Raw genomic sequence first — 13,217 nt, 5'->3', positions numbered from 1 at the left:
ACTGAACAAAGCAATGTACCAAAAAGATCATACACCATGATTGCTGGGATTTATTCCAAGAGTTCAAGGATAGTACAACATTCACAAATCAATAAATGTGACTCACCACATCAACAAAATGAAGGATAAAAAACACATGATTATATCAATAGATGCAGAAAAAGCTTTTGGTAAAATCCAGCACCCATTAATAATAAAAACTCTCAGCAAAATGGGAACAGAGGGAACATACCTAAAGATAGTAAAGGCCATATATTACAAACCACTGACAACACCATACTCAATGGGCAAAAACTACAAGTGCTCCCCTTAAGATCAGGAACAAGACAGGGATGTCTGTTTTCACCTCTCTTATTCAGTATAGTACTGGAAGTCCTAGGCAGAGCAATTGGACAAGAAAAGGAAATAAAAGACATTCAAATTGAAAGGAAGTAAAACTGTCTTTATTTGCAGATGGCATGACACTCTACAGAGAGAACCCCCAAATGTTCCACCAAGAAACCACTAGAACTGATAAATGAATTCAGCAAAAAAGCTGGATACAAAATTAATATCAATAAATCAGTGGCATTTTCATATGTCAAAGATGAACTAACAGAAAGGGAAATTAAGAAAACAATCCCATTCGCAATTGCTTCAAAACGAATATAAAACCTCAGGCTAAAGCTGACCAAGAATGTAAAAAACCAGTACTTAGAAAATTATAAGACATTGAAGAAAGAAATTGAAGAAGATACAAATAAGTGGAAGCACATACCATGTTGATGGATAGGAAGAATTAAGACCATTAAAATGTCCACACTATAAATATATAAAATGTCTAAAGCAATCTATAAATTCAGGTCCTATCAAGATTCCAATGATGTGTTTCACAGAACTAGAATAAATATTTCAAATATTTATATAGATCCCTTCATAGCAACAGCGATCCTGAGAAAGAAGAACAAAGTTGGAGGAATCATGCTACCTAATATCAAACTATACCACAAGTCCATAGTAATCAAAACAGCCTGGTACCAGGATAAAAACTGACACACAGATTAATAGAACAGAATAGAAAGCCCAGAAGTAAATCCACACCTTTATACTAAATTAGTATATGACAGAGGAAGCAAGCACATACAATGGGCTAAAGATAGTTTATTCAGTAAATGGTGTTGGGAAAATTGGACAGGTACATGCAGAAAAATGAAACTAGACCACCTTCTTACACGACACACAAAAATAAATTCAAAATGGACTAAAGACTTAAATGTTAGACTCAAAACCATAAAAATCCTACAAGAAAACATAGGCAGCAAAATCTTGGACATAGCTCATAGAAATATTTGATGAGCTATATCTCCCAGGCAAGGGAAACAGAAGAAAAAATAAACAAATGGGACTATATCAAACTAAAAGGTTTTGCACAACAAAGGAAAAGATCAACAAAATAAGAAGATAACCCACAGAATGGGAGAACATATTCTCAGATATATCTGATAAGCTGTTAATATCCAAAATTTATAAAGAACTTATAAAACTCAACACCAAAAAAAAAAACAAAAAAAAAACAATCCCAACAAATAACCCAATTTAAAAAATGGGCAAAGGACCTGAATAGACACTTCTTCAAGGAGGATATACAGATGACCAATAGACATATGAAAAGATGCTCAACGTCACTAATCATCAGAGAAATGCAAATAAAAACCACAATGAGATACCATCTCACACCTGTCAGAATGGCTATCATTAATAAATAAAAAAACAACATGTGCTGGTGAGGATGTGGAGAAAGAGCAACCCTTCTGCAGCGTTGGTGGCAATGCAGACTGGTGCAACCACGGTAGAAAGCAATAAGGAGATACCTCAAAAAATTAAAAATGGATCTGCCTTTTGACCCAGCAATCCCATTTCTGGGAATATATCCAGAGGAACCCAAAACACTAGTTCGAAAGAACATAAGCGCTCCTATGTTCACTGCAGCATTGTTTACAATCACCAAGATATGGAAGCAGTCTAAGAGTCTATCAGTAGCTGAGTAGATAAAACAACTATGGTACATTTACACAATGGAATACTACTCAACTGTATCAAAGAAGAAAATCTTACCCTTTGCAACAGTATGGATGGACCCAGAGATCATTATGCTAAGTGAAAGAAGCCAGTCAGAGAAAGACAAATACCATATTATTTCACTCATATATGGAATCTAATGAAGAAACTGAACTCATGTGCAAAATAGAGACAGACTCATATATAGAGACAGCTAAGGGCAGGGTGGGGGTGTGGCAAAAAGAGCGTGTGGAAGGAATGAGCAAAAATGATAAAGGACTCATGGACATAGACAACAGTTTGGGGATGGTGGGGGGGAGGAAATATAATGGGACTATATGGTAATAAAAACAATAACAATTATTAAATAAAAAAATACACATATCTTCAATTTCTAGGGGAAAAGAAAACATATAATCTTCCAAGGCTAAATCACAAAGAAACAGGTAATCTGGACAGACTGGTAAGTTCTAGCAAAATCAAATCAGTAATCAACATACTCCCAAAAACAAAAAAAAGCTCTGGATCAGATGGCTATGCAGGTGAATTTTATCAAACATTAAAAGAATTAATACCTATGCTTCTCAAACTATTCAAGAAAATGAAGAGGAGAAAAGGCTCCTAAGTGCATTTTACAAGACTAGCATCACCCTAATACCAAACCAAAGACACTACACAAAAAAAGAAAATTATATACCAGTATTTCTGGTGAACATAGATGCAAATATTCTCAATAAAATATTAGTGAACCAAATTCAGCAATACATTTAAAAGATTTTACACCCTAATCAAGTGACATTAATTCCTGGGATTTCACATTGGTTCAGTATCTGCAAATCAATTAACATGATATACCACATAAAGAAAATGAAGGATAAAAGTCATATGATCATATCAATAGATGCATTAAAACAATACTTAACAAAATGCCAAAAGAGAGTTTTATGATAAAAACTCTCAGCAAAGTGTAATAGAGGGAACATACCTCAAAATAATTAAGGCTATATATGACAAATCCCATAGCTAACATTATACTCAACAGAGAAAGGCTGAAAGCTTTTTCTTTAAGATCAGAGATTAAACAAAGATGTCCACTTTCATACGTATTCAACATAGGATTGGAAGTCTTAGCCGTAGCAGTTCAAGTAAAGAAATAAAAGTCACCTAAATTGGGGAGAAAGAAGTAAAATTATCATTATTTGCAGATGACATGATACTATTTATAGAGAACTAAAAGAATCCACCAAAAAACTCTGAGAACTAATAAGTAAATTCAGTAAAGTAGCAGGATACAAAATTAATGTTCAGAAATTGGTTGCATTTTTCTATACCAACAAAGAACTACCAGAAAGATAAATTAAAATAATCCTGTTTACAGTGACATCAAAAAATAAAATACCTAAGAATAAATTTAACCAACGAGTTGGACTACCTGTACTGGGAACAGTAGATGACACTGAAAAAAAAATATTGAAGAACATACAAATAAATGGAAGCTTCCTGGATAGGAAGAATTAACATCATTAAAATGTCATTATTGCCCAACACAATCTACAGATTCATGCAATTCCTATCAAAATATATGGTTTTTTTCCACATAACTAGAACAAATAGTTCTAAAATTTACATGGAATACAAAAGATTTTGAAAAGCCAAAGGAATCCTGAACAATAAGAACAAAATTGGAGGTATCATGCGCCCTGATATGAAAGTATACTATAAAACTACAGTAATTAAAACAGCATGGTATTGGCATTAAAACATATATACAGATCAATGGAACAGAATAGAGAGCCCAGAAATAAACCATTGCTTATGTGGCCAATTATCCTATGTCAAAGGAGGCAAGAATATCCAATAGGGCAAAGATAGTCTTTTCAATAAATGGTGTTGGGATAAGTGAACAGATACATGCAAAAAAAAATAATGAAATTAGACCAATTTCTTACATCATAGACAAAAATAAAATAAGGATAAAATAAGATTCAAACATAATACCCCAAACCATAAAATCCTCAAAGAAAATATAGGTAGAAAACTCTGTGACATTGCTCTTAGTGATAATTTTGGCTATGTTTCCTTGGGAAAGAGAAACAAAAACAAAAAATAAATGAGTGGGACAATATTAAATTTAAAAGTTTTTGCATAACAAAAGAAACCATCAATAAGATGAAAAGACAATGTACAGAATGGGAGGCGATATTCAGCAATGACATATCCAGTAAGGGATTAATATACAAAATATATAAGGAACTCATATTACTTAATACCAAAAAACAATTTGATTAAAAAAGTGGGCAGAGGATTTGGAGTCATTTCTCCAAAGAGGATGTACTGATGGCCAATAGACATATGAAAAACAGAAACAGATTCAAAGGTAGAGAAAAAAACAAATCGTTGCCTGATGAGAGGGTTCAGGTGGATGGGTGACAAAGGCAAAGGTATTAAGGTGCACAAATTGCCAGTTATAAAAACAGTCATGGGGGTGTAAAGTATAGCATAGGAAATATAGTTAATGATACTGTCATAACTGTGTATGATTTTAGGGTACTAGACTTACTGGGGTATTTCATAAATTATATGTCTTACCACTATGCTGTACACATGAAACTAATGTAATAATGAATGTCAACTGTAATTTAAAAATATATAAATAATAAAAATAAAAAATAAGTAATTTAAAAGAGAGGAAATAGATCATATGTATATATAATACATTGGCACTCAACTTTGCACAATATACAAGCAAAAAGAAAACCTAAACCTCCAAATTAACAATCCTAAAACATCCATACTATACTGTACCTTACTTAGGTCTACACTCAGAACTGTCCTTACTTTCTTCAGCATTAACTGTGCAGTAAAATTGATGAACTTGTGTCCTAATCCACAGAAGAATAGAAAACCTAAACCTTGGAAAGATTTTCTGAAGACAGGTTCAGTGGCACCAGGAGAGGTGAGAGTTAACATCTTCAAAGCAAAAAGCAATGAAATCCAGAAAACACAGAAGTTTATGATTGCATAATGTAACACTTCGTATCCCAACTCTCCCACAATGTGTATGTGAATTTTTGGATAAGTCACAAAATCCCTCTGTGCCTCCTTTCCCCTTCTATAAGATGGGGCTAATGGCAGTGTAACAGAACCACCGGGTTCTATCGCCCTCCACTGATAAGAACTGTGACTCCCAATGCCAGAGTCTTATGAAAAGGAAAGGAAATATTTATTCAAAAGTTATACAGGTTTAGAATGGTGGCGGAATTCTACCATTAAATCTTACTCTTTTTAGAAACAAAGAAACACCCACAAATACTCAGTCCTGCTCTCCCTTGCCAAACCAAGCCAGCCAGAGTTACCATCTCTCAGGAAAAGGTATAGAGGTTTACAGCTTAGCTGAGCAGATTCCTGTCTCTATTCTGGCTTCTTCCAGTCATCCGTGCTCAACCAGCTAGGCTCCTGCTCTTAATTCAAAATCTCATCCTCATAGTGGGCTGGAGGCGGGGGGGATCCTTCTGCATCCTTTCAAACCTTGTGGCCAAGACAGACTTCTCTCCTCCCAAGCTTCATGGTTAAGAGCTCACGTGAGAGAGAGCCTCTCATGGCTCTCCTCTCCAACTCTCCTACTCCCCTTCCCTCATGGTCTCGAGTTCTCGCATGGCTGAGAGAGAGCCTGGCTTGCCCCCATTGCCTGGGTTTAAATCCTGGTGTGGATCGTTCTCCATAACCCCATTTCTGACTTCGGCTACAAAAGGTTACACCTGCCAGTATCTGGTCTCTTCTGCCTTTCTCAGCTGCCATTGTTAGTCTGGGCAAGCATGGCTCCCAGACAAAGAACTAACCACCTTCCTGCTCTCTCCCAGGTGCCGAAAGCCCCTCCAGCTTCATCACATTACAGGTTAGAGTCAAGCCCATCTCCCTGGCTCCAAGCAAGCACAGCCACTTAACATTACTAAAACACTGGCCCAGTTCTTCAGATATGCAAAATAACTCATAAGGGCCTTGTTCTACTTTCCTCATCCACCAAGCAATAGCTGTGCGGCTGTGCGGGCTTTAGGATTTTGGGGGAACCATTGCTCAGCACCCCAATACAGTAGTCCCTGCCTCATGATGGCTGAATGCATTAAATGAATTGACACATGAAAAACACTTAGAACAGTAGGTGCTCAAATTATTGTTTTTGATGTTTTGGAAAGGGAATCAAGAAAAAGTGGAGAGAAGTGAATGCCAGGCATAGCAGTTGGTGTCTTTCTGTGTGTGCTTTAGCTTATTTAATGCTCATATTTTTTCTACTCCTCTTCCTGGAATCATCAGGATTTTTCCCTGATGAAGAAATTTTGGACATACAAAAAGCATATTTACTGTATTTTTCAATTAAAATATTTTAAATTAATGGCTCATGGAAAAAAATTGAATGGCTCAATGTAGTAAGTATTAGTTACTCAACATTTCTTGTTTGAAAAATAAGTCATTTCTGTAAGAAGATATGATTATACCATAGGGTTGCACTATGAAGTTCATTTTGTTATTCGAGGTTGAGCAGCAGGTAAGATGATATGCAAGGCTTTTAACTTTAGAGTTCACAGGAAAGGCATAGAGATCCAAATACATATTTTCTCATACTAAATGATACATGTGTGAAATATATATCCATATAGATGTACAGAGTCGATTTTAATCCAGTACAAAACAAAAAATATAAATGTGTAGCCAGGGTAGGGTAGAAAGAACACTGGCTTTTGGGTTAGGAGCTGTGTTGGAGTTTGCCCCTTACTACAACTTTGGCCAAATAATTTAACTTTTCTTAAGTTTCCTCAAATGTGAAATGAGGCTAATCATATCTTATAAGGTCATCATGAGGATTAAATGAGGCAATGCATTCTTGAGAGAAAATAATAAGTAAAATAGTGAGCCATGTAACCAGAGAGCATTACCAATTCAGCATTTCCTTTTACTTCTATATTGATACCCCAAACTTTTTAAACAGAAGCTGGTCAATTTAGAATTTTAAAAACTAAGCGTGTTATTTTACCCTATAATCTGCCATCTTTGAAAAGCCTTTTGTCTTTACAGGCCCATGCAGAGGTACAGTCTTCCACAGAAGGCACTTTGCTGCTTCCGTGAACAAGCAGCCTGTGGGAGAAGCAGTCTGTGCACATAGTTTTGCTTCACCAGCTGTTTCCATGGAGGAGTAATAGATAGAAATCAGGAGCTCATACTGTGGTTTGAAGGCAGGGCATTAGAATTCAGGAGGAAGTCTCCCTTCCAGCAGAGCTAAGGAGTGTCTTGAATAGCATGGCCAGAGGCGGCTGCCTTTCTTCTCTCACTAACTGACCTGAATATCAAATTTCAGAATTCCTGAACCGGTTGATGTTGATCCTGGTTAGGCACACTTTTGACACAATCTATAACAGGATATTGTAGACTTCAGATTTTTTTTACCCTGATAAAAAGACCCTGATTTTTCCTATATAGGCAATCATAGATAATGAAAAAATTAGGGTTTACCTAGGAACAAAGGTTTATTAAAGTCTTTTTTTTCTTCTATAAGAACTTCCCCCCAATCTTAAATTTAGCTTCATTATTTGCTTCTAATATCAGTGATATCTGTAGTATTTACTCTCCTTAGGATTTACAGGAGCACTCCTTCAAATTATCAACACAAATCTGTAAGTTCTTTACTAAAATATTTTCAGTAGAGAAATACAATCAACAGAGCCAAACAACATAGGCGGGAAAATCTGTCAACATTATCACAGAGTGGCCAAAATCAAGGGGACCCGTAACTCTGAAGTCTAGTTTTATAATAACTATACACTTCTTGGTCCTAGGCAGAAAATAATGGCACTTCCCTGAACAATAATGACAGTTTTCTTCTTGAAGAACAGACTCAGCCTCATTTAAATAGACAATTCTGTTTTATGCTTTAGGCAGTAGTCCTCAAAGTGTGTCCCACCTCCAGAGGCACCGCAGTATCCCTTGAGAATTTGTTAGAAATGCCAATTCTCAGGCTTCACTCCAGACCTCCTGAATCAGAATTTCCCGGGGCGGGAGCCTACCTTAAAAAGACCTCCAGATTCTGATGCAACTCAAGTTTGAGAACCATGGCTCTAAGGCAACAGTAGTCGGTGGGGGCGGGGGAAGGGCGAGGGCATTCTTTTATAGACAGAAATGGCTATCTGCAGGGTTTTGCAAATTCAAATCTAGCACCTAGGGGTTTGGGGTCACAGTGTGCAGGTGTTGTGTATGGAGTTACCTATGCTCCCTCACACTGCACACTGACTGGACTAGGAAAAAAACATCTTTTTTATGACTACAACCAGTTATGGTCTGTATCTGTCACTTTTCTGTGGTTACCATATCAGAAGATTCTGTCCTGGCTGGTGTGGCTCAGTGCCAGCCTGCAGGCCTGCAAATCAAAAGGTCCCCGGTTTGATTCCCAGTCAGGGCACATGCCTGGGTTGCGGGCCAGGTACCCATTGGGGGAGTGTGAGAGGGAACCAATTGTTGTTTCTCTCACACATTGATGTTTCTCTCCCTCTCCTTCTCCTTCCCTTCTCCTCTCTCTAAAAATAAATAAAAATAAAGTTTTTAAAAAGATATATGTATATATATCAGAAGATTCTAACTTGTCAGGAAGAGAATTCCTACTGGAACAACAAGCACCAAAAGAATGGGAAAGATCATATGGCATTCCTCCATCATAGCCTGTAATCCCCAACCTTCACAACATGCCTGAAGAAAAACTGATCAATGTGGTTTAAATCTGATGTTCGTGTGTGTGTGTGTGTGTGTGTGTGTGTATGTGTGTTTGAGCACGCATTAATTATAGCAACAAGAATTGAAAAGTTAAGCTTCCCCTTAACTGGAAATTCAGACCCCTTCTCTTTTTTTTAAGTTATACCTGTTTATGCTGCGAGTTCACTTATGAATTGCAGTAGCTATCGTCATCTTCTCTCTCTTTTTAATGTTTTTACATTATTCACAGTGGCACAAACATGGAAACAACTGAATTATCCTTCAACAGATGATTGGATAAAGAAGATGCAGTGCATATATACAATGGGATATTACTCATTCATAAGAAAAGATGAAATACTGCCATTTGCAAAAACATGGATGGATCTTGAGAATATTATATTTAGCAAAATAAGTCAGATGGAAAGTCAAGAACCATATGATTTCACTCATATGTGAGATATAAAACTGAAAGCAATAGCGCTGACTAGTGTAGTTCAGTTGGCTGGGTGTCATCCTGCAAAGCAAAAGGCTGCTAGTTGGATTCTCAATCAGGGTATGTGCCCAGGTGCAGGTTCGGTCCCTAGTCAGAGTGCACACAAAAGGCAACTGATTGATGTTTCTTCTCACATCAATGTTTCCTCTCCCTCTCTTCCTCCCTCCTTTTTCCCTCTTTCTAAAAATACTTAAAAAAAAACCCTGATTTTTTTGTTTGTTTATTTTGTTTATTTGCTACAAATAACAAACAAAATAAACAAACAAAAAAAATCATAGACACAGGCAACAGTACGGTGGTTACCAGAGAGGAAGGGAGTGGGGGGAGGCAGTAGAGGGTAAATGGAATCAAATATATGGTGATGGGAGGAGATTTGATTTTGGGTAGTAAATACAAAATGCAATATACAGATGATGCATTGTAGAATCATATACTTGAAATTTATATAATTTGATTAACCAGTGTCACTCCAATAAATTTAATAATAAATTTTAAAAAAGGAAAAGTTAAGATTTTTCAAAGTTTGAGAGCATGTGTATGTATGTCTGTGTGTCTGTTTCTGTGTACTTAATGGTCCAGGCAAGTAGTTTCTGTGCTCGAGGCTTAAGAGATATTAGAATTATCTGAGCAAAAAGAAAAAAATAGAAAGAAGTCATAGACACAGACAACAGCGTGATGGTTGCCGGGGCGGGGGTGGGGAAGCAGGGGACGGTATCGGGGGATGAACGGTGATGGAAAGAGACTTGACTTGGGGCGGTGAACACCATACAGTGCACAGACGGTGTGTTGTAGAATTGTGCCCCTGAAACCTGTATAATTTTGTTAACCAGCATCACCCCAATATATTCAATACAAAGGAAAAATTATCTAAAAGAAATTAGCCTATATACTGGAAATGTGTTAGACAAAAGAGAGATTAGAACTAAGTATTCAAATTTCTTGTGAGTTCACTCCTTAGCATCTCTGAAGACAAAACAAGAATTCCTATACACATTCAGAAAAGTATTTACTGACAAAGGAGTTATGTTTTCATGAGTCTGGATGTTGTTTGCTATACAAAGTTTCCACCTGTCTTTCTCTGGCTTCCTTGATTGATGAGTATATTCCCCCCCCAAAAAGCTCCACCTTTTCTACTACAGACATGTTCTGTGTAGTCTGTTGTAAGTAGATACAAATATAAACAGATAAAGATGGCGCCAAGCACTGGGCCACATAACACAGGGGTATGGGGTAGGAAAAGTGGTGGATGGAGATGGCGGTGATGATGAAATTAGCTGTATTTCCAAATGTGTACTCAAGAAAATCATACTTCTCCAGGACTTAGATCCCATAAAACACATTGCCACTAGAAAATGTACATTTGGATGGGCCATTGAAAATGTAGTGGGATTGCAAGTTTTTAATTTATCTATAAAGCTGTGATTACCCCAGTGTAATTTTGGTCCTGAGACTAGCAATCTCTTAGAGTAATTAATGTGTTGGTTCTGACACCCCCCACAGCAATCATAACTTTACCAAATCATTGTTATTTTGCTTATTGGTAAACATGTTCCAGAGTAAAAGTTCTTATTTAGCTGTGAAATTCTTCCCTTAAGCCCCTTCACCAGCAGTTCTCATGTTCAGCTGTGACTTAATTTCTGTCTCTGTTTTTAAGTATCTTTTTGATTAACTGCAAAGTTTGATGGAGACCAGCTGCATAATTAAATTGGTGTATATTGTCATTGGGTCTTTCCTTAGCTGCTGAGAGGTTGCTAGGATACTCTTTTAAAGATATAAGTCTCTTGATTAAATGCAAAACCCAGATTGCTGAAGTAACATTTTTATTAATTCATAAAAATACAGGTCAGGATTGCATTCAAATTTATAGCAAGATGAGTCCTATATATCTCTGGATGCTTTTAGCTTTACAGAAATGTGTTTAGGTACACTTACAAAGAATGTGTTTTGAATAACAATTAGCGGTTGAGAATTAGTCACCTTTACTTTAGGGACAGCGGTCCTTTGTGTTGCACAATGTATATGGATTTGGAACTGAAAGAATTCTTTTTTTGAAGATTTATTTATTTTTTAAAATATTTTATTTGTATTGTATTTTTTCCATTTCGTCCCCTCATACACATCCACCCCCTGCAATCCCCACACTGTTGTCCATGGACATGAGTCCTTTTTCCTTTTGGCTCAGTCCATTCACCCCGCCCCTCCCACCCTGCTCCTTAGTTGTCATCCTGCTCTCTATGTGTGAGCCTGTCTTTATTTTCCTTGAAAGAATTTTTAATTTTCAATTACCACTGGGAAACACATCTTCCATTGTGTCTGTACTGCAGAAATTGTATTGTGGTTATTATGATTACTACTTATTGGTGAATAGGATTCCAGAGTTTCATATAAAGTATGATCATTACCTCTGATTGTTTTAATAAAATAAAATCGAGAAACTATCAAAGAAAAACAACTTTATCTATAATAGTTTGATGTAATATGGAGACTTGTTTCAGAGATTAAGGACTAGCAAATAGCTTTAACTGACCGGCATTCTGCTAACAATTGGTTTATGGCTACTAAGTCTCAAAATAACACTGCCTGAATCCGCTCACTGCCCATTATGCAATTGTCCGTTTAGTCATTCACTTAATAAGAGTTTATGGAGCTTTTATTATGTATAATGCGATTCAGTAGAAGTCAAAGAAGAGTTTTAGATGACATAACATTTTCATTTGAAACAATAACTTCTATACTAATGTGAAAAATGGATTAAACTGTTCAGGAATTGCAGATAAGAAATGAGTGACATCACCAAGATTGCAACACAGGGTATTTCTGACTTTGTTCCTCCTCACATGCACACAAAGTGAACAACTATCCATAGACAAGTCACCACCGAAAGAATCATCAGACATGGGATTGAGGCTGAAGCACCCACCTGCATCACAGAGACTGAGAGAGACTGCATCAGAAGGCTAAGAGGAATGGCTACATGCTGGCCACATTGCCCCTCCAAGTGGACTTGGGACTGCGTCTCCCACTGGGGGTGGGTAACTAACTAATAGCCCCTGCTTATTGCTGAGTATGGCCTCAGCTTGCCTGACCAGGGAACCCTAGCAGAGCACACCTGACCATCTAGTAAGCCTGACCAGAGAATCCAGGCAACCCATCCTGCAGCTTCACTTGGGCAGGGGACTAAGCCAGCAGTCCTAGCCAGCTTTTTTCAGCCAGTGGCACACCATCCACCCCCTAAGTCAGAGATCACTTAGCTGCCTTGTTCCAAAATAGACCCTAATAGCACGTCCCATCTGCCCAAGGATATTATCAGCACACACGTGTGAGGATTGCAGGGGGTAGGAGGTATAAGGGGACAAAATGGTAATGGGGAAAAAAACCCCCACGTAACCTCATTAAAAATGGGCAAAGGACTTGAATAGACATTTCTTCAAAATAGATATGTGACTAGCCAATAGGTACATGACAAGATGCTCATCATCATTAATCATTTGGGAAATGCAAACTGAAACCACAGTGAGATACCAACCTCATGCCTGTTAGGATGGCCATCATCAAAAAGACAAGGAGGTGGAGAAAAGGGAATCCTTGTTCACTGTTGGTGGGAATATAATATGGTACAGCAATGTGAAAAAGTGTATGGAGGTTCCATACACTTTTCAATAACTTAAAAGTAGAATTACCATATGTTCCAGCAATTCCACTTCTGGGGATATATAGAAAGGAAATAAAAATACTAACTTGAAAAGGTATCTGGACCCCCATGTTCACAGCAGCATTATTTACAATAGCCAAGACAGGGAAACAAGTGTCCATCAGTAAATGGATAAAGAAGTTCTATATATACACATATACTTGTATATTCACACCTTTATCTAAACATATATGTGTGTATATATAATGGAATGTTACTCAGCCATAGAAAATGAGAAAAGCTTGTCATTTGCAACAA

The sequence above is a fragment of the Pteronotus mesoamericanus genome, unplaced genomic scaffold (assembly GCF_021234165.1).
Source record: "Pteronotus mesoamericanus isolate MK-2021 breed Mesoamerican mustached bat unplaced genomic scaffold, CSHL_Meso_final contig_20, whole genome shotgun sequence".
Taxonomy (NCBI): Eukaryota; Metazoa; Chordata; class Mammalia; order Chiroptera; family Mormoopidae; genus Pteronotus; species Pteronotus mesoamericanus.
The sequence above is the reverse complement of the archived record's forward strand: the minus strand, read 5'-3'. Positions refer to the sequence as shown.